This window comes from Pelodiscus sinensis, chromosome 4 (genome assembly GCF_052426305.1).
Source record: "Pelodiscus sinensis isolate ZL-2025 chromosome 4, ASM5242630v1, whole genome shotgun sequence".
Taxonomy (NCBI): Eukaryota; Metazoa; Chordata; order Testudines; family Trionychidae; genus Pelodiscus; species Pelodiscus sinensis.
In genome coordinates, this window is record NC_143055.1 from 79087737 (window position 1) to 79108928 (window position 21192).

Consider the following 21192-nt stretch of genomic DNA (forward strand, 5'->3'; position numbering starts at 1 on the left):
TTTAGTGGAACTAGTATAGATTCCCCCCCTCCCCCAAATTGAACACTGAGGGCAGTCCCTGCCTGCGTCCGGTACTCCTCGATCTGCAAGGAGTAAGGGAAGCCAATGGCAGTGTAGACACCACAGCAGCTTGACTTAAGGTAAGCTGAATCCAGCTACTCAATTTTGCAAGCTGGATGGCATACCTTAAGTAGACCTGCCTGGTCTAGTGTAGACCAGGGCCTTGTCTGAATCAGAAAACAAGACAGCTAGTCACAGAAGCAGTATGGAGGAGGAAAGAATCCAGGACATAGGATTTTAGGCATGTTTCTTCTGTTAATTTTCTCTAAAGGAAAAATACGCTAAAATGGCTAAAATTAACTAACTGAAGCCTGTAAATGGGGGGGAAGGATAAACAGATGAGGGGAAAGTAAAATCCTGCATTCTATCTGAATTTATTACCTCTTTTCCTTCTTGGAAAAAAAGCTTTAAAGCAACATTCCCCTAAATACTGCCTGTAGCAATGTGACATGTATTGAACACTTTAAAGGAAACAATACATCACATCTGACACTAAATGTTTTTGCAAGAAAATGCCATGAATATGAAGTGAGATATTGAGATACTGTCTGTATCAGAGAGATTGATGCCTTTACCATTTTGCCTAAAATCAGTTTTATACCTTTAAACTAATTGAATAGCTTTCATATTATGCCTTTTTCCCCCACTATATGGCTGCTTCCAATATCAAAATAACAAAAGCTGTTGAAACTATTTAAGAATGTTCCTTTCAAAAACTAAGGTGAAATAATGAGACATGAAAAATTACAGTCATTATATCCTGTCATAATATTCCTCTGCTGATTAGAAATGGCTCCAAGAAAGTAATGCTTGGACTATAGAACTAATTATTCGTCATTTGTAGGAGACAGAAACATCATCTCTTTTAAAAAGAGGTCAAATGGAATTAAGAGTTTTGTAAAAACAATTCACCATTGCAGATGGCAAAACTGTAAGAACCTGGAGGTTTTTTTCCCCAGTCTTGTATAAAATAAACACAAGTCACATTTATGCCTCAGAGCACTATAGCAAATTTTCCCCTAACTTTTTGAAATACGCTGTTCCCTGTAGGTCTGTCTTATTTTGCAGATTTGAACATGTGTGAAAAGACACAGTTGAGGTCACATCCTGCCCCGGACCCTCAGCTTGTGTAAATCAGTCTAGCTCCTTTAAAGCTCTATGAATGGAGCCACACTAATTTACACCTGTCAAAAATCTGGCCCATAGTTCCCTTCATTAATTGGAAGCGGATCATGCCTTTAAGCAGGTATTGCACCTCAGATTGCTTTCTGGGGCACCGAGAACTGTATTATCCTTTAGTATATACAAAATGGCGAGGTATTTAGCCTCCCTTCTTTGAACTAGAACAAAATAATCCTTCAAAATAACCACTGCATGGGATAGCTTTAACTATTTTGCTTTGTTCAGAGATAACATCTCCTGCTATATAGACTACTATGTCAGGGGAGTTCTAGCAGCTCTAACATCAAAGTGAAGGCTTGGAGGGATGAAGTGGCAGACTCATCCTCAGAGAGAGAGACCAGTTGGTAGTGACAGATGTACTTCCCAGTTTTCTCTTGTTTGTTACTATAAAACCTGGTGGTGGTGGCCACAGAACTTTGGGCAGTCAGTAATCCAGGATTTGAGTTAGTTTTCTAAATATAGCAATATTGGTATTTATGTTATCAAGTGCAAACAAGGGTAAATTTCTGACCTGTGCAATGTAAACTGATTTTAAAAATTGGAATCTTCATTTGTGAACATTTATCCCTTTCTTGACAAATAAATTTGAGGCAAATCATGCATTAGTGACTCACTAGTTGAGGTACACAATGCAACTCATGTACATGTCATTTTACAAGTTCAAATAGGGTTATTCATGTGCTATGTATTGAAACTATGGGATGGATTTTCTGCAAGGAAATCTCCAAAAGGGGTTCCTTGTGGAGACTGTGCCCATATCATCCTATCAAGGGATATGAGAGTTGTTTTTGGAGGTACTGGACCTGCCCTTCCTGGTGCTTCCTCTTTGCCTCCCCATTAGTGTTTACTTACTAGGAACTCCCTAGAGGCCCTCAGATATTCAGGTGGCAAAGGGGTAGAGGCAGGAATTCAGAGATACATTAATTTCAAACTTTGGCTGTTATTTCTTGGTAATTTGTGTAAGGCAGGAGGGAATATGCATCTCCTCAAGCCCCAGCTCAGCCAGTCCTTCCTCAGCAATCCCCAGTAGGGCTTGTCAGGATCCGGGGTGGGAGGGTGAGGAAAGGATCCATGCAGGCACCTCAGCCACCCTTACCCGCAGGGAGCGGAAAATCCAGGCATGGAGGATCCTATGCACCAATAAGTAGGGCCAGAGGAATATGAGCCTGCCCATTATATGAAATACAAACAAAATTAGTCATTTCTAAACACAAGATTTAAAATGTTAAGTGATTAAAGTGAGCAAGTTCAGAAAGTTCTGGTTTATATCATAAAGTTCTATTATGTTAGCTTTGAGGAGGTAAATCTAATTTTATTTTGAAAGATGCCTCCTGCAACTCATTATTTGTGTGTTTCCTGTACTCTAAGTTGAAAGGGATGTTTTGTTGAAACAGGAAGATGTGCATAATAAATGAGGTTCCCAGAGCAATTAAATTATTATTGGATAATTTCATTAAGGGCACAAACAGGAACATTAACTCTGGCAATGAATAAGAATTGGCTATTTCCAATTCACTATCACAAACACAGACAAGGAAATTATATCAACAGTTAAATTGAATATAATCCACAGATAAACTTAAAATTAAGAGGCAAAGTTAATCATTCAGGGCCAGATTCTCAGATGGTATAAATCATCAGCATGGGCTGTACTGAAGTCAGTAGGATTTCACCAATTTATACCAGCTGGCCTCAGGATCTAAAAATATACAACTGTGTCAGTCACTTTTTGAAAATGGATTCCTCTATAATAGTAGAGTGAGGAGTCAAGCGTTCCCTAACAACACTGTGCTAGGTGGTATGATCTAGCATCTGGAGGACTGAAGTGAGTCAAGCTCCCTGTTCTATGCCTCTCTCTGACACTGACTAGCTGTCTGACCGTGGGTGCCTTAGTGTCACCACCTGTGAAATGGGGATAATAAAACAAGCCTCTCTTTGTAAGTGGTTTGAGAGTACAACATGGGAAGTAGCAGAGATGTTATTGTTAGAGTAGTGGGTCGGTCACAGAGTGCAGTGCAGTAACAGAGTCTGAATATCTTTAACAGGTTTTCTCATTTCAGTAACTTTAGGAAGTGGAGGAACAAATCTCTGGTGTTAGGTTTTGTTTTAAATCTGTCCCTTTCCTCCTTCTTCTAGCATTTCCTCTTCTCCATTCTGGCAGCAAGTTTCTATTCTGTTTGTACCCACGCAGGCTATGTACAAGAGTGCTTTAGAGGAGACAGCCAGTATGCATGCATACAAAGCCCACTGGGATAGATGAGAGGAAAGAAGGCAGTCAGTTGGAGTCACATCTGGAAAAGTTAGATGTAGGAAGTCTAGCGTTTACAGGTAGCAGGGTTAAAATCGTTATTATTCCTCGAAGTCCCTATGAATCACCCATATTTTAAGAAAAAAAATCACAACAATGTTTCAGCCCTCAGTGCTTTAGTCATTTAAGGACCCACTGCTACAAGATGCGAAGTGCCTACTGAATGTATCTAAGCACAATCAGGGCTTGACCTGATGTTCACTGTATTCAGTAGAAAGATTCCCACTGGTCTTGAATAGGCTTTAGATCAGGCTCACGTTGATGTCAATTGGATGCATTTCAGGGGATGCAGGAGGGGCAGGTTTTTTGTTTGCTTTTAATTTTCATTTAGACAATTTCAGCTTGAGCTTAAGAAAGAGAAACCCTACAAATGTCTCAAAGGGGTAGCCATGTTAGTCTATAACTTTAAAAACAAGTAGATCTGTAGCATCTTAGAGACTAACAAAATATATATATATATATATATATATATATATATATATATATAGTATCATGAGCTTTCGTGGGCAAAACCTAGTTCCTCAGATGAGAATAAGTGGGTTTTGCACACAAAAGCTCATGATACAATATATATAGGGCTTGCCAAGCAGCGGTGAGCCCTGCTCGCCAGCCGCGCGAAATCGCATGCTGAGCATGCACTGACTGTGCTACACGGCCACGCCAGGCTAAAATCTACTCGCCACAGGCAAGTAGATTGCCCTAATTGTCAAGCCCTGTGTGTATATATATATATATATATAGTCGGTTTCCAAGATGCTACAGGACTACACATTTTTAAAAGTTGTTTTTAAACCCCACAGATGTGACTCTAGCAAGTTCAGCACTACTCAGTAAGCTCTGAGGCCCAAATTCCTAATGCCTATTTGGTGCCGCAGTAAATACTTCTCAGGACCTGGGCTTCTGCACAATTCAGGCTCAAGTCCTTATGAGAGATGAGCTAGTTAGTACACGCTGCTGCTGTGCATCAGATTTCTTTGCATTGGAACTACAGTGCCCTAGTTAGGTAAAGATATATGTTCCTTAGGCATCTTTCAATCACAATAAATGACAACTACATAAAGTAAAGATTTATTACAAGCTAATAAAATAGCCAGAAAAGCACTCCTAACTCATGCTATTTTGAGCAAAATTATAATGAAAGTATTGATCATGGGCTGGCACTTTGGTAATCAAGGATCAAAGCACATCATCCAAACTACAGCTCCCATTTGTGCTATAGAGCATACTCCTTGCTTTTATTGAGGAGTTAGAATTGGATTGTAAGAAGAAAAATTATTAAAGGATTTCTTTCATTTTCTTTCAGGAGTGCAACTTGAGCTACAGAGTGCCACTGGTGTGCAGGTAAAGACTCTTACCATTTCCAGGACTGCTAATTAGAGGTAATTATAATTTGATCAGTCTGCAGAGGCACCTTATCAGAACTTATTCCCTCTGTAAAACATGGAGATTTTACTTTGCTGAATTTTCATTTGGCATGGACTTCAAATGGTGTCCAATCAGATAAAATATCCAAGAGCAGAAAGAAGTTGCTGGAATTAATCCTTAAAACTGAACTCCAACTTTGATTTGAAATACAGGAGTTTCAAAGGTATACCGGAAGGGACAATTTCTGCCCTCATTTACAGAGATGTAAGCCTATTAATTCAAGTTTTCTTCTGACATCCATGAGTGAAATGCCACTGAGTTCAGAAGAGCCAAGCCCATTTATCCTAGTAGAAAATTTGGTTCTTAGATTTTAAAGGGTTTGTATGGTGTCCTGTAAGGGACAGTTTAGCTGGGCTCAAAAGAGTGAAAACAGAGATTTCTGTGCTGTAATTGCTCAACATACTTCAGTCACCAACAATAAGAAAACTAAAGGTTCATCTTTTTACCTTTCTGTGTATAAGGAGATTCAAGTGGGGTTTGTAAGCACTGGAAAGTATGCTAGCTGATAAGAGATAAAGCTGAATCCTTCAATATGGCTGTCTGGGGAAAGCATTTAACACATTGCTTTTTATTAAGTACAGGCAGTCCCTGACTTATGCGGATCCGACTTACGTCGGATCTGCAATTACGAACGGGGCTTTTCTCGCCCTGGAGGACACGGACTGCGAGACCTCGTGGTCCCGCCGCCCGTGTACTCTGGGGCGAGAAAAGCTGCTCCGCGTCTCCCTGGTCTGCAGACCAAGAAGACGCGGAGCAAAGCCGCGGAGGGGCTTGGGCAGCGGGGCAGCCCAGGCGCACCTGGGCTGTCCCGCTGCCGGCTTCCCCCCAGGCTTTGCAAAGCCACGGAGGGGCTGGGGCTGCAGGGCTTTGCTCCTCATCTTCCTGGAGACCCCCCAGCAGACCAGGGAGACACGGAGCAAACCTGGGGAGGATACGGGCGGGACCACGGCACATCTCCGCGGTCCTGCCGTCCGGATTTCCCTGGTCTGCTGGGGGGCGCAGCTAGTGCGCCCCCCAGCAGACCAGGCTTTTCTCGCCTGGAGTAGAGCAGCTGGGGCTGCTGAGTTGGTCCTGCAGTGCCGCTCCTTGGCGCTACTGGACCAACTGGGCAGCACCCCAGCTACTCTTCCTCAGGTGTCCCCAAGTCAGCCGCTGCTTAAACTGATCAGCGGCTGACGACGGACACAAGGCATCCGGCCAGAGGGGGTCACCGGGGAACTGCGCGGTGAGTGGAGAACCTCCGCTGCTTTGTAAGGAGGCAGACGAAGCCCCGCATAGCTGCCGGTGACCGGCGAGCTGGGGAAACCCAGCCACCTGCTGCAAGTGGGGGGACGGAGGAGAGGGAGCGAAGCATCCGGCCAGAGGGGGTCGCCGGGGAACAGCACGGCACGTGGAGAACCGCTGCCACTTTGCAGGGAGGCAGGAGAAGCCTTGCGCTGCTGCCATCCACTGGCCAGCCCTAGGGGAAATGGTGTTATTGCGGGGATGGGTCGTGTTGTTCGAAAAATGTTCCCCAAAAAAATCGTGCTATTGCGAAAACATGTTAAGCGGGCACGTTAAGCGAGGAATTACTGTATTACCTACTTTATGTTCCATAGTGGATTCTCTCTCAATCAGTACCCATATGGAAATAAGCAATACATGTTTACTGGACCTTTTTCTTCACTCCATTAACAGAAGACAATCTGTGATCAGGGATGGCAAAATATTCACTCTTTCAGTCTGAAGCAATACTCCTGCCCAATCCACAGAAGCCATCCTTACAAGGTAACGATAATAGTGATCCAGGAAGCACTCCTGATTTGGGGTTCTGTACAGTGAAACACTTGGTGGGTGGACGCTTGGTAGCCAATGGGAAAGTGACTGCAGAGGAAGTTGTATTGCAAAGATGGGGAGTAGTCCAGGGTCCTGGAGACAAGTGTGGAAGGCCTGAACTTTTTCAGTCACCCCTATGAACTAGTGAGTTTGTTTTGGTTATCAAGCAAGTTTGTTTTCAGGATCTGAGAGTTGTTTTGACCTATCCATGTGTTTGAGATGGGGGGAGGTGCAGGGGAGAGGTGCAGAGATTTTGGTAGAAGTGGGGGGAAGCTTTACCATGATTCTATTCCAGAAGCTACTTAGGCACCTGAAAACTCCTGAGCTACGTCTAGACTGGCATGATTTTCCGGAAATGCTTATAACGGAAAAGTTTTCCGTTAAAAGCATTTTTGGAAAAGCACGTCTAGATTGGCAGGACGCTTTTCCGCAAAAGCACTTTTTGCGGAAAAGCGTGCCTGGCCAATCTAGATGCGCTTTACCGCAAAAAAGCCCCGATCGCCATTTTCGCGATCGGGGCTTTTTTGCGGAAAACAAATCTGAGCTGTCTACACTGGCCCTTTTGCGCAAAAGTTTTTCAGAAAAAGACTTTTGCCCGAACGGGAGCAGCATAGTATTTCCGCAAAAGCACTGACAATCTTACATGAGATCGCCAGTGCTTTTGCAGAAATTCAAGCGGCCAGTGTAGACAGCTGGCAAGTTTTTCCGCAAAAGCAGATGATTTTGCGGAAAAACTTGCCAGTCTAGACACAGCCCTGGGTTTTTTGCAGGTGATATATTAGAAATTAACTGACAGGAACAGTGTATCTAATTCTTATATAAAGAAAAAACATATCAAAGCCATACTTCAAGTTTATTTATAAATTTAGAACAATCAACAGCAAGATATTTCCAATCCCAAATCTTAAAGCTCCAATATTGACTCATCAATACAAGTTTGATAACTTGTACACTATATTTAGTAAAGATAAATAAAATCTGCTTAGCTTTACAATTGTTATTTTTTAAATCTCTTATGGTCCAAATTGTGAAGAGGAGAATGAGAGTTATCTTCTAGGAATGTTTAAAAGTAAATTACTGAAAAATGAACAACACTACAGATGAGTTAAAGCAATGGATAACACCGTGGTCTCAGCTGGGTTAGGAAAAAATCAGCAAAAATACAATTGCCAGATTTCTACTGAATCAACAGTCCACAGTCATTTAAACAAAATCATAGCCCAAAAGTAGCCCAAATCTATTTATTTAAACAATTTCTTTATTCCCACATTGGTCTATACCTTTAAAAAGAACCACTATCAAGAGCATAATTAAATAATGGAAGTTAGCAGCATAGATCTATAGCAAACACATTTTGTAAGTAAAACCTTGGGTTGCATTTATTTATGTGCATTGAATGGTTTATGCAAATAGAAAAGTCCTAGATTAAAAAGTACAATTGCCACCCTACTGAGGAGCTACATTTGTGTGTGTAGCAGGCTATATGGACCCTACCTGGTAACCTGACCCAAAGCCCATTGTAGTCAAAGGAAGAACTTTCACAGGCAAGTGGGACTAAATGGAAGAATAGGTAGCCACCCTGGGGTGTTGCCATTCCCCCAAAGATTGGAGATCTGGAAAAAATGGGAAAGTTGTAAGTGTAATTTAAGCAATGGTTGTGGTGTGATGCCTCATGTTTGTTTCTTGACTGCAGGGAAAGATCCCAGGTGATCATTTTTTTAGCTCTGCCGCTTTTGTAGTGAAGCACTGAAACATCCTAAGTTGGGCTAACCATGTGCATGGGGCAGCAGCCCCCCCCCCCCACCCCTTTCCTGAGCAGCCCTGTGTCTACTAGAGTCAGGAACGGCTTGGTTCCTTCCAGCCTTTGTAACACAGCAACCTATAAGGCTGAGGCCAGATCATGATGAAATCTGCAATAATCATCCTCTGAGCTTCCTTTCCCACCCACCACCCCCTGAGCCTGCTTGTCCCAATGATTTTGACAAAAAGTGCTGCAGAAGCTCCCAGTCCTGCTATTGGATCTGCCAGATACACTTCTGCATTCCTGTTGGTAGAGCAAAGAGTGAATTGCCTTTTCAATCAGTGTGACTGAGCCACCCAGGGGGATAGCCTGGACAGGAACAGCAGCATAGATAGGCTTTTTGGCTGGCTGGTAAAGGGAGAAGAGTAAGCCAAGGGAGTGCTCACCTTTTGTGTTTTGCATTTGCTGCTGCAGTTCTGTTCTTGCCAAGTTGGAACTAGTATCTCAGGAGCTCTGATTCTAACCCAGCTGCTCCTGATTTCAGCCAGGAGCCAAGCAGCAGTTTGCATTGATTGGGTCTGTTGTTATGCTTGATGAGCCTGCATTCCTTTCACTCCTGTGAGCATGAGTGAGAGGGGGAGAGGAGTAAACAAAGGAAGCAGCCTGCATTGTTCTCTCTCCTGGCTAGAAGGGAGTCAAGAGATAGTGTCCTAATATAGTAAGAAACTTAGGGGGGATTGCAGCCCCTGTCCTTGCTAAATGGTGCCCTAAGAGGTGAGGCACAAAGCTCATCTCTCCTTCCTCCTGGAATGACTAAGAAGAAACTTTAGTTGTTGGAATTCTGTTTTTTCTGCTTCCTAAATAGGTTTTCCTGGCATACAGGAGGATCAGTCTCAGTGGAATGAATATAGTCTTTTGTGTGCTTAATCCTGTACCATTTACTCCAGCATAACATCCCATTGAGTTCTAGACTGAGCCCCATATAAATATCCCTACTTTTTTTTAATTTAGTACTTCCAGCTATTGATGACTACAGTACCTGCGTATATATTTATTTTTCCAGCCACTGACTATGCATCCCTAAAATGGAAAGTATTTTTCCAGCCAACAGTTAGACACCAAATAAAAACAGCAAAGAAATCCATTCCCCTCCCTCCCTCAGTTACTGTAGCATGAAATGTCAACCTCTACATTTTCAGGGACATGCCTTAGGATTGTCCACACAGCCACCACAAACTTTGGCTGGAGTCATGTAGCCAAACTTCACCCAGTGCTCTGAAAATGTATAGGGAAAAATATATTTTTATGTTAATTTGACAGCTGTGCAACAGTAAAAACATGAAAGGTTTAACTTATGAAGCTGCTTTGTTTTCAATTCTTTTGCTGTCAAGACTAGAGAGGGCTCAGATATGTTAAAATCAGGGATGTAATTAGATGGCAGTTAGTGTTTGTTAATTACAGGTAGATGAATATTCCTCATTAAATAGTGACAGTCCCATAATATAATTTATCCTTTGAAAAGTAACACCAGAAAGTAATGAGATAATGTGTGAACTCACTCTCTATAATTGGGTATATCCCTAAAGGTTTTATGGCTGCATCTGAGTTAAAGGGTTTCTCATGAGAAGTTTAAATATTCTATCCTAGTAGCTGTGTTCCAGAATGAAACCAGACCTGACCCATTCACTTACAAATTGCTTTATAACACCCCTAGAAGTAACTTGGTTTAAAATGCAGGCTTTGCTAAAGTTGCAATCTTCTCTTTGATTACATTTCCTCAAATACAATTCCAACAGAGTAGTCTCTTATTACTAGGATTGTTCTATCAACTATTTATGAGCCAATGCCTTTGAAAGTCAATGGCAGCATTTTATCAGTGATTTCAGTATATGCTGGACCACCGGATGCTTAGCATTTAAAAAAAAATACAAGCTCATTTATCAAGATGGATCCTTCTCTCAGATCAGTTTAGAAGAGGGTCAAGAAAAACAGGGTGATGCAGAAGCAGGAGTTACAATTTGGCTTTTTCCCATTACCTTTTCATCTTAATCTAATAGTTTCCATATTTTGTTTTTGTAGACCACCTAAAAAGAGTCAAGTCTTCTGGAGAGACACAAGAGACAAGGTGCAGTTGTAACTGGGAACACTCTGCTTATGAGTAAAAGTTAGAAATGTCCAGAAATTTCTTTTGATGAACATCTCTAATTGTTTAGGGAAATAGAGACATGTCTCATAGTAAGCACAATGACTGGGGAGGTTAAGTGCTTTGGAACAAACAGATACATAAAAGCAAAATGGGGCATTTTCCTGGTTTTCTTTCTCTCCAAAAAATGTTTACCAAGGCTGAACAGTTCATTGGCATACCAAATGATGAAATATAATGAGGAAAAACTTCTTTGATGATCCCTCACACATCTACTAGCTTTCCAAGTTGTTTCTCCATATTAAGCCATGAAGGGACCAGCCAAATTCTGAAGTGGTGTATTCACAGAATGTTTCAAATGGAAAGAAAATTAAGTTCTTTCATTTTTGTATTGAATTTTGATAAACAGAATGAAACTCTTTCTGCAGCACTTTCATTTATTCTTGCAAATCAACAGCCCACTGGAATTTAAAGCAAAGCATGAAGACAGGCAAAATTATTATGCATCTTTCACTGAAACAGCTGCTGCCAAAACAGGTTGCAGTTCTATGAATCATTTTATGTATAGCACTAATAGCATTAACAGATACACATGTCATTGTTCATTATCTATATTCCAGGGTGGTTTTTTTCAGTGTCATTAAACATACGTAGGGGTATGTCAACACTGCACAGTTATTTCAAAATAAACTATTCCGGAATAGTTATTCCAAAATAGCTTATTTTGAAATAGCACATCCCACGCTGCAGGGAAGTCTCAAAATTAGTCCAAGGCAGGCTTCCCTAATGTGGACGTGCTATCTCGATTTAGAGCCCCAGGAGGCACTGAGGAGGAATAACTCAGAATGGCCCTGGTGAGGGGCTTTTTTCAAAATAGCAATAATGGAGCGTGTACACACTCCTTATTTCAAAATAGCTATTTCAGAATAGGCATTATTCCTCGCAGAATGAGGTTTATAGATTTCAGAATAAGCCTTCCATTGTTTCAAAACTATTTTGAAACAATGGAATGGCTTTAGACACTCACATTGTTATTTTGAAATAACAGTGCAGTGTAGACATACCCTAAAATGGAAATATTTTTTCAGACACAAGGATAGACACTGAAGTGATTAAGTAGCCTGAACCAACCAATATGTATCCATGTTTATAAGATCTGTGAGTCAAGTATCTAGTCACAGTTCAAAATATGTACATTACTCTGGTGGTAACTGAAATCAGACTCTGTCCCAATACATTAATATATAGTAGCTCATTATTTTCAGCATAAATAATGCTTATATCTTTCATGTAGCTTTACAAGTTTTAAATAAATGAGAGTATTTTCTGTAAGTCTTGATATTTTTGAAGGTAGTATCAATTAAAGCATTATCTGGATTCCTCACTGCAATCACATATACAACGTGCTATATAGCAGGGGAATGATAAGGAAAAGTGACAGCTGATGAATAGTTCACAAGTAATAAAATATTCTTGTCTGTGTGTAACTAGAAGGTCTTCAAACAGTTCCATGCCTGCTTTTATTTCTTTAGGTATTTAAAAGGACTTTATTGTAACTAATATGAGATGGGTGACATGAAGAGAAATTATGTTTCCTAGAAGTTTTAAAAGATGGAGCCTAGCTATTTAAAAAGATGAGCACCTGAACCGAATGGAATGAAGAGGACCAAAGAGAGATCAAAGAGCTGGTGCTCTTTCATCTCATTGGTACATGCATTTTAGATTTCTTCAATGATCAGTGCTTTGCCCTCTGACTCATAGTCATAAACAAGCAAATGCAAAGTTAAGATACAAAAAGCACTTTATCATTAGCAAATAAAATATTGAACAAGTCCCAAAGGTGAAAGTAAGCTACTCAGGTGACAAAGAGCCAGCCAGTTAGGGCATTCTGCTGCAGGAGGACCCAAGCAGCAAGTAGGATAGTTAAAGGACCACGCTGGGAGTTCACTCCTCCACCAATCCAGGACTGCCCCAACCATGAGGCAGCCCCCAGGGTACCATTTGGGGAGAGGAGAGGTGCTCAAGCACCCCTCCCCCTGAGATTCATATGGGGATACTGTTTGCAAAACACACAGCATGGGTGCATCTAGACTGGCAAGATTTTGTGCAAAAGCGGCTGATTTTGCACAAAAACTTGCCAGCTGTCTACACTGGCCGCTTGAATTTGCACAAGAGCACTGACTTTGTAATGTACAAAATCAGTGCTTCTTGCGCAAATACTTTCATGCTCCCGCTCAGGAATAAGCCCTCTTGCGCAAGAATACTTGCGCAAGAGGGCCAGTGTAGACAGGCACCTTGATTTTTTGCGCAAGAAGGCCCGGTGGCTAAAATGGCCATCGGAGCTTTCTTGCGCAAAAACGCGTCTAGATTGGCACGGATGCTTTTGCACAAAAGCACTTTTTGCGCAAAAGCATCCTTGCCAATCTAGATGCTCTTTTGCAGAAATACTTGTAACGGAAAAACTTTTCCGTTAAAAGTATTTCCGCAAAATCATGCCAGTCTTGACGCAGCCCAGATGTATGTTTCTCTCTCTGCTGGCTGGGGAGGGGGCAGAGCTGTGAGTGTCCCATGCTGTGAGCTTCCCTCTCACTCCCTGAGAGTGAGGAAAGGGAACAGAAAGCAGCATCCTAGCGAGAATATTGGGGGAAGGCTTGAGCCCCCCACACTCTCCCTAAATAGCTCCCTTGCCTCCACATTCCCAGCTCCTACCCTGACTCTTGCACCCTCCCCCCACATCCTCACCCTAATCCCACCCACCACAACTCCCTGCCCTGAATACCTCCCACAATGTGTGTGTATGTATGTGAGAGAGAGAAGAGTACCCGTAAGAAATTTAAGTTACTTTCACTTTTGACAAGTTCTGTAAATTTCAAAGCTCCATTGAGTTTAATGTGAAGGGAACAAATCAAAGATCTGAGGTGAGGCTGGTGTTTCTTCTGTGTATAAAGTATTTCTTTTTTAGGATGAGCTGCTTTCTTTTTCTGTTGATTTCACCAAACAAATGTTGGACATTGTTGCATGAAGCCTCTTCTTGTTTTGTCTTCCAAAAGTGAGTTACAACTCACACCTTAAAATTCTAGGCTTGCCCTGGTTGTTTTTGAACAGTAATTATACAAAAATAAGAAAATGTCAAGGAGGATTCAGGGACTATTACCTGTTAAATAATGAATGTGCTGTAATGAAATCCAGTAACAATTGCCAAGTAACAATGAAATTTAATAGCAAATGCACATCTCTCCCCCTCCTCCTCCCAGCCCTTATTTTGAATGCACAGCCAAGATGCAGTATTACAAGGAACAGGCCTGAAATGAAAGAATAAGAATTTACATCAAATTAAGTGTGTTGCAATTTTATTGCCACTGAGGCAGAAAACATTGTACTCAGCATTTGTTCACTTATGTGGTAGGACACAGAATATCAAGTCTGTGGGGACTGGCAGACGGAACTGTGGTGAAGAAATACGAGGTGAAATTCAGGCTCCATTAAAGTCATTGGAAATTTTACCACTGACAATGTAGCCAGGATTTCACCCCAGAGCAGAGATGGGGGCTTGTCCCCCAAAAGAAAAGGTTTGCCAATAATGATCATCTAGGAGAGAGAGGGAAACCCTGGAGACGAAGGTCCAACAAACACTCAAATATGTGCCAACTTTAAAGACTTAGTATAGCCCTCAGAATTTGAAAAATATTGTATTGAGAACTTTCCAATAGGAAAAAGTCTATATTTTTCATGAAGTCCATCTTTGAGTTTCTCTGTGAATACCTTATTTTGAATTAAATTATAGTTCACAGCACTGTAGAACGAGATACAGGAAATATAGTTTCTTTGCACACATTGAAATAGCTTTATTTGCTAGAGTATGCCCTTTAGCATCCTGTTCTAAAAAATAAGAATGTTAATTTGCAAAAATAGACACATGCATACAAATTCTAGTGTAGATCACTTCTCTCCTACTCAGTACTTAGCTGCAACACAACCTATACAATACAGCCTCATTCAGCAATAACATCTGTAATGGTATAAATGTCATTAGTTTCTAGCTACTGTCATGGTTCTGACATTGCATATCTATTAGCTTGTGCTTGTTTTCTGTATCTTAAGATAAATTGTGTGCAAAATAGAAAAAAAACCCTCTGTTCTGCACATATATTCTTCTTTTCTTCCCAGAGCACAGGCACAGGGAGCAGTACAGCATCACCATTTATTCCTGTTCAGGGTTTGTTCCTCCATTAAGCTAAGCCTGGTCACAGCTGTGTGTGCATTATACTGTTTAGTCAGTGGTAGCCTTCTGCACCATTGTGATTATTTTCATTTGGAGCCAGTCCTGCCCTGGACTCACATCCTATTCTCCCTCTAACTTCATTTGTCTTAGAAATTATTCCATTATACAACACTAGCCATCTTTTCAAGAACTCTTCTCAATGGCCTCCAGCCATCTGCTGTCTCATTCAGTGCACCTGCTTCAAGACCATAAAGTAATATCATTGGGATGCTGGTCTTATAAATTATCACCTTGGTATCAACCAATGTTTTTGAGTCCATATTGCCATGAGCTGCTGTGCAGCTACGGTAGCTAAGGAACATCTTTTAATCTCATCCTGGAAATAACCCACAGCACTGATCAAGTTTCCTAGGTATACACAAGATTCTGTTTGTTGTACAACTTCATGAGTTCTGTATTTAAAACCATTACTGTCCTCTCTTATCTATTAATTTATTAAACCACTTCATCTTGGCATTTACTGAAAGTCCAAGTAGACTACACCAACTTTCCAAAGTAGTGAAAAGTATAATAATTGATTCAAATGGGTCTGCCAGTTAGATGAAGCTGATCTGCATAAACTAAGGAAGTCAACTCTAGATCATCTAATGCCATGCCCTCCAACTCTATGTTAAATATCCAACTTAAGAACATAATGAAAAGAAAGTGATTTTATGGCTCCTTTGACTAATGGCAATTTTATCTATTTCCATATGATTGTGCTACTTTCCATAGTGCTTCCCTCCAAATTGAATGTCTCTGTGAAATTGATGGAAGCAGCAAAGGTCTCTAATCCCAGTTCTCATTCCCCCATCATAATCGACGGAGAGACCATGACTATTTGGTCAATACAACTTCAGCTATGTCTGAAGTCACACTGTTCCTTGACTACTACTTTCTCTGCAACTCGTCCTCACTTGTCGACAATTACTTTCTTCATGATTTTTCCTGGCACTTACTATAATTTATACCTTTTTAAATTTATTCAAACGTACGGAATCTTCTTCCTTGAAGACTCACTTAAGATCACAGTTGCACCAATAATCTGTTACTTTCTCTTGCTCCCATACCGTCTTGTACATTTTCTCTAATGCTTTGATAGACCTTAAACTGCTGATAACTCAGCTTTTATATGGGCTGTTCCTGCAGTTTTCCTCTCTTTTTTTAGCTGCTTTACTGTGTCTATTCTTTCAACAATGGTTCAGTGCTGATATCCATTGTGCCATATAAGCTATCATGTTCATCATGCTTGTCTAAAGTGCTTTAATCTAGATCAGGCCGGGGCAAAATATTGCCCATGGGCTGGATTTGGCCCACCAAGCCACTGGATCCAGCCCGCAAATTATGGGGAGCCCTAAGCAGGCACGCCCCCCACATGTCTTGCCCCACATGCACACTGCTCAGAAACACGGCTGTGACATAGTTTCACTTTAGAAACTGAGCCTACAGGGGAGGGGGAAGTTTTAGGAGCCGCTCCTGCCCCACAGCACAATCCCATTGGCCAGCTTCTGGCCAGAAACTGGCCAGTGGGGGCTGCCTGTTTCAATAACAGGCAGACACGAAGCACAAGGGGCTCATACTTATTCACAGAGCACATGGCTGCAGCCTGTGTGGGGGTGGGGATCAGGGCAGGCAGGGAGACTGATTCAGGGATGAGCTGCTGGCTGGTAAGTCTCCTGGCCAAAGGCTGCCTCTGGCACCCAATTCATCCCTTCCCCAAGCCTCTGCCCCCCACTCCTGCTGCTCTACTCTACATACCCAAATCGTCTGCACCCTTACTCCTCTCAGATCCAGCACCCCAATCCCCTCCCCCAGATCACAGTCCCCTCCTACCATAGCTCACAACCCAAACTCCTGCACCACCTCCTGTATCCCAATTCCCTGCCCTAGGTCACAGTCCAAGCCCCTGCGCTCCAGTCTAGTACCCCAGGTCACAACTGCCTCCTTCACTCAAACTCCTTCCCTTACCCCAAACTCCCTTCTGCACCTAATCTCCATCCCAGACCCTGCACCTCCTCCATTCATATTTTGGAAAAGTGCAGCCTCAACCACTTTTCAAATTCTTGGAGTGGCCCCACATCAAAAATTATTGCTCACCACAATCTAGATAAACTGCAAGATTCAGCTCTTTGTCAAAATTCTCTTCAGAATTTGTCATCAGTTCACTGGTAGCCTTTTTAAAAACCATTATCCCTGGCCTGATTATGTTTCAATTAGCCTTTTTGTATATTGGTTATATATTGTTATTGTCATACCTCCTCTAATTGCTGAGCCTTTTTACATAAGGCTTGCCCAGTCTTTATAATTTCTTCATTGACTTACATAATGGCTGTGTCTAGACTGCATCCCTTTTTCGTAAAAGGGATGCAAATTAGACATATCGCAATTGCAAATGAAGCGGGGATTTAAATCCCCCCCCCCGCTTCATTAGCATAAAAATGGCTGCCGCTTTTTTCCGTCTCGGAGCTTTGCCGGAAAAAAGCACCAGTCTAGACGCGGATCTTTCGGAAAATAAAGCTTTTTCCGAGAGATCCCTTATCCCTTAAAATGGATAAGGGATTTGCAATTGCGATGTGTCTAATTTGCATCCATTTTACGAAAAAGGGATGCAGTCTAGACACAGCCAATGATTTTACTACTTCTACTTTCCCAGCAGTCTTGGTTTATTTATACCTCTTCTGTAGGAACCTTGTTTCAATGCTCGTTCAGCTTTTCTTTTTTTTTTAATTTACCCCCTCCAAAAAGTTCCTCCACTGTGTTTTGTATTCCTTCCATAAATATTTTCTAGCTGATCTGTAATATGGTGTCACAAATCAATGGACTGAAATGTTCTCCAGGGATCACTTTGTATTCCTACCTTTAATTTATCATGATCAAATTTGTCTCCAGTTGCACTTTAATCTTAATCTTTTGCATTTGTAGATCATAATCACTATCATGTGGCCCCTCTATAGACTAACATTTAATAGTGACCATCTTCTATGCTTTTTACTGATACTGAGTCTGCTTTTTTGGTTTGGCCATCTGGTGATTTCCATGTAATCTTGTGCATGGCTTTGTGAGGAAGCCAAGTATCACTAGTAATCAAATTGTGCCTTTCACTGCAATTTCTTAACCTTAATAGATGTATGTATATTTATGGGATTGATTTTATAAAAAGCAGCCCATATTTGTGGGTGTAATTTTGCTCCCACAATAAATTGCTTCTGCAGTTAATTTTGCTTGCATGCACAGATTGTTCATACCTCTCACCTGATTGTGCCTATAGATCGGTTAGCAAGATGTTTGTGATGGAATTGACACTTGCAAAAATTGTTGAGGGAAAAATTAGATTAGATTCTGTTATTTGAAAGTGGAAAAATAGCAGCTGAAAAACAGCGGCAAAGCTGAGACCATTTTTATAATTAGCTCCCATGAAAGTCTAGGAAAACTATTTTGCTCAGTTCAGAATTCTAAAATGTCACATGGTGTGATATTTTCCCACTCCACTGTTACATAGTTGAAATATTTCAATGTCTTTTTAACTTCATTTAGCACTAATTAATCTATTCCTCAGGACAAACAAACCAGCACAAAAATGACACTATTTGTGACTAGCGGTAGGGAAATCTGGTGACCTATGAACAGTTTGTTTTCTTGAAGATTCTTCAGGGAGTAAAGGGGCAAAAAACACAAGGATGATGTGATGGTAGGGCTCTATTACAGATCACCTAACAAGGGAAAAAGTAAATGAAGCTTCTTTTTCTTCTCAGCTAACAAAATCACCCAAAAGCACAAGACACGGTGGTGATGGAGGACATCAACTATCCATACATCTGTGGGGGGAAAATAACCACAGCAGGGCACAGATTGTCCAACAAGTTCTTGGAATGTATTGGAGACAATTTTGTATTTCAGAAGATGGAGAAAGCTACTGGGGAGGGGCTATTCTAGATTTGATTTTGACAGAGGAAGGCACAGGTTGAGACTCTGAAAGCAGAAGACAGCTTAGTTGAAAGGGATTGTGAAGTGGTAGTGTTCATGATTTCAAAGAATGGTAGGATGAAAAACAGCACAATAAAAATAAAGGATTTCAAGAAAGCAGTCTTTAGCAAATTCAGGAAATTTGTAAGAAAGTTCCAAAGGGAAGCAAGTGTAAGAGGCAAAATCAGTTCAAGATTTGGGTTGTTTTTCCAGAGATTGCTCTTGTGTCCTTAATGCTATCGCACTGCATTGGAAAGATAGAAATGGTAAGGAATCGTCATCTGTGAGCTTTTAGATTTATGGATTTAACTACCCTAAGGGTCCATCTAGACTCCATTCCTCTTTTGAAAGTGGAATGTAAATGAAGGAAATAAAAAATGCAAATGAAGCGCAGATTTACAAATCTCACACTTCATTTGCATAATCATGTCCGATTGCTTTTTTGAAAAAGGATTTTAAAAAAAAAGCAGTCTAGACACGATTCTTTCAGAAAAAAAACCTTTTTCTAAAGAACGCTTATTCCTGAGAAAATGAGGCTTACAGGGTTCTTTCGAAAAAGGGTTTTTTCTGCTTTTTTTTTCGAAAAACCTTTTATGAAAAAGTGATCAGACACAATTATGCAAATGAAGTGTGAGATCTGTAAATCTGAACTTCATGTGCATTTTCTATTTCCTTCATTTACATTCCTTTTGAAAGAGGAATGTAGTCTAGACACACCCTAATAGACCAGTGAAGCTCATTTCACATGGGGCAGAAGGAATATGAAGTGGAGTAATTAAACAAGATGCATGATCTTTCCCAGACCTGAAGAAAAGCTGTGTGTAAACTTGACCAAACAGAAGTTGGTCAAAATAAAGATACCAACTCTTCTACCTTGTCCCTCTAATAGCCTCAAACCAACATGTAATACCACTATATCAAGCAAGATGCATAAAGCTAATTGAGCAACTTGACCACATTGAGGTATTTCATAGCACTCCTGAAGCAGGGAAGAGTGACCACAACAACCAAAAGCAGTCAGCCACATTCCAAAAAAAGCTGCAAAACTAAATCACTATCCTTCTCTCCTTGTGAGATATAAGATCTCTCTACAGTAACCAAGAGAGAAGTAGGTTTTTTCCAACACTTAACACGACTGGACATCATGGCTGCGTCTACACTGGCATGATTTAGCGCAAATACTTTTAATGGAAAAGTTTTTCCGTTAAAGGATTTGCACAAGAGAGCATCTATACTGGCATGTGCCTTTGCACAAAAGATTTGCTTTTGAACAAAAACATCCGTGCCAGTGTGGACGCTCTCTTGCACAAGAAAGCTCCGATGGCCATTTTAGCCATCGGTCTTTCTTACGCAAGAAATTAACGTTGCTGTCTACACTGGCCCTCTTGTGCAAGAATACTTGCGCAAGAGGGCTTATCCCTGAGCGGGAGCATCAGAGTATTTGCGTAAGAACCACTGATTGTGTACATTACAAAGTCAGCGTTCTTGCGCAAATACTCGCGGCCAGTGTAGACAGGCGGCAAGATTTTGCGCAAAAGTGGCTGCTTTTGTGCAAAATCTTGCCAATGTAGACACAGCCCATGTGCTCTGGAGTCTATTCTAGGCTCACAGCAGCTTTATGAGGATTATCTGGTGCTTGAAAGGATTTGGGAAATCTTTAAATTAAAGGTGCCATAGAAGATCAGCAAACACCATAGCTTCTAGATGCATGAGTTTATGAGTAATTTTAATGTGCTCAAGCAACTATATTTGGGCTACTTGGGGAGATGCAGCAAAATAATTAAAAAGAAAAGTATAACGGGTCCAACAGCTGGTGAGCACCCCACTGTGGCCAACTGGCGCTGTGCAGGGTCCTTGCCTGGTTGTCCAGTCACCCTCAAAGTCCTGAAACCAGGGCCTGACTAGCCCTGTCCACAGTGCTAGTAAGTCTCTGCTTGTGGCTGGTCTTTGGCCAATGGGTCTGGGCTAAGCTCACACTGGGAGCTAGGCATAGTGCTGATCTCCCAGTCAGGGTATAAATCTGGCTGGGGCAAGCTCCTAAAGGAAACTGCCAAGCCCCAGCCCTGAAGCTTGTTTTATACCTCTCTGCTGGGTCCTGATTGGCTGCCACAGAGACAGCCACTCTATAGCATCTGGAAGACCTCTTCTCCGCTCCTCCTGCTGGGATGGGGTGCAGCAAGGCCACTAGCCTCCTGTAGGGGGTGCTGGGGCCTACACCAGCCCACCTTAAAAAGATGGAGGGAAAAGTTAACAATGTAAGTACAGTCTCTCTCACAATGATATTATTTATGTGT

The 21192-nt window shown here is 41.4% G+C and overlaps 1 long non-coding RNA gene across 1 annotated transcript in view; it reads right to left on the bottom strand.

Moving 5' to 3' along the window:
• The window catches only part of LOC112545227 (uncharacterized), a 115436-nt gene that overhangs the window by 38280 nt on the left and 55964 nt on the right, over nucleotides 1-21192 (bottom strand). The window contains exon 3 of the long non-coding RNA XR_012904176.2: nucleotides 20980-21123. This is a non-coding gene — a long non-coding RNA (uncharacterized LOC112545227). The remainder of the gene's footprint in view (nucleotides 1-20979; nucleotides 21124-21192) is intronic.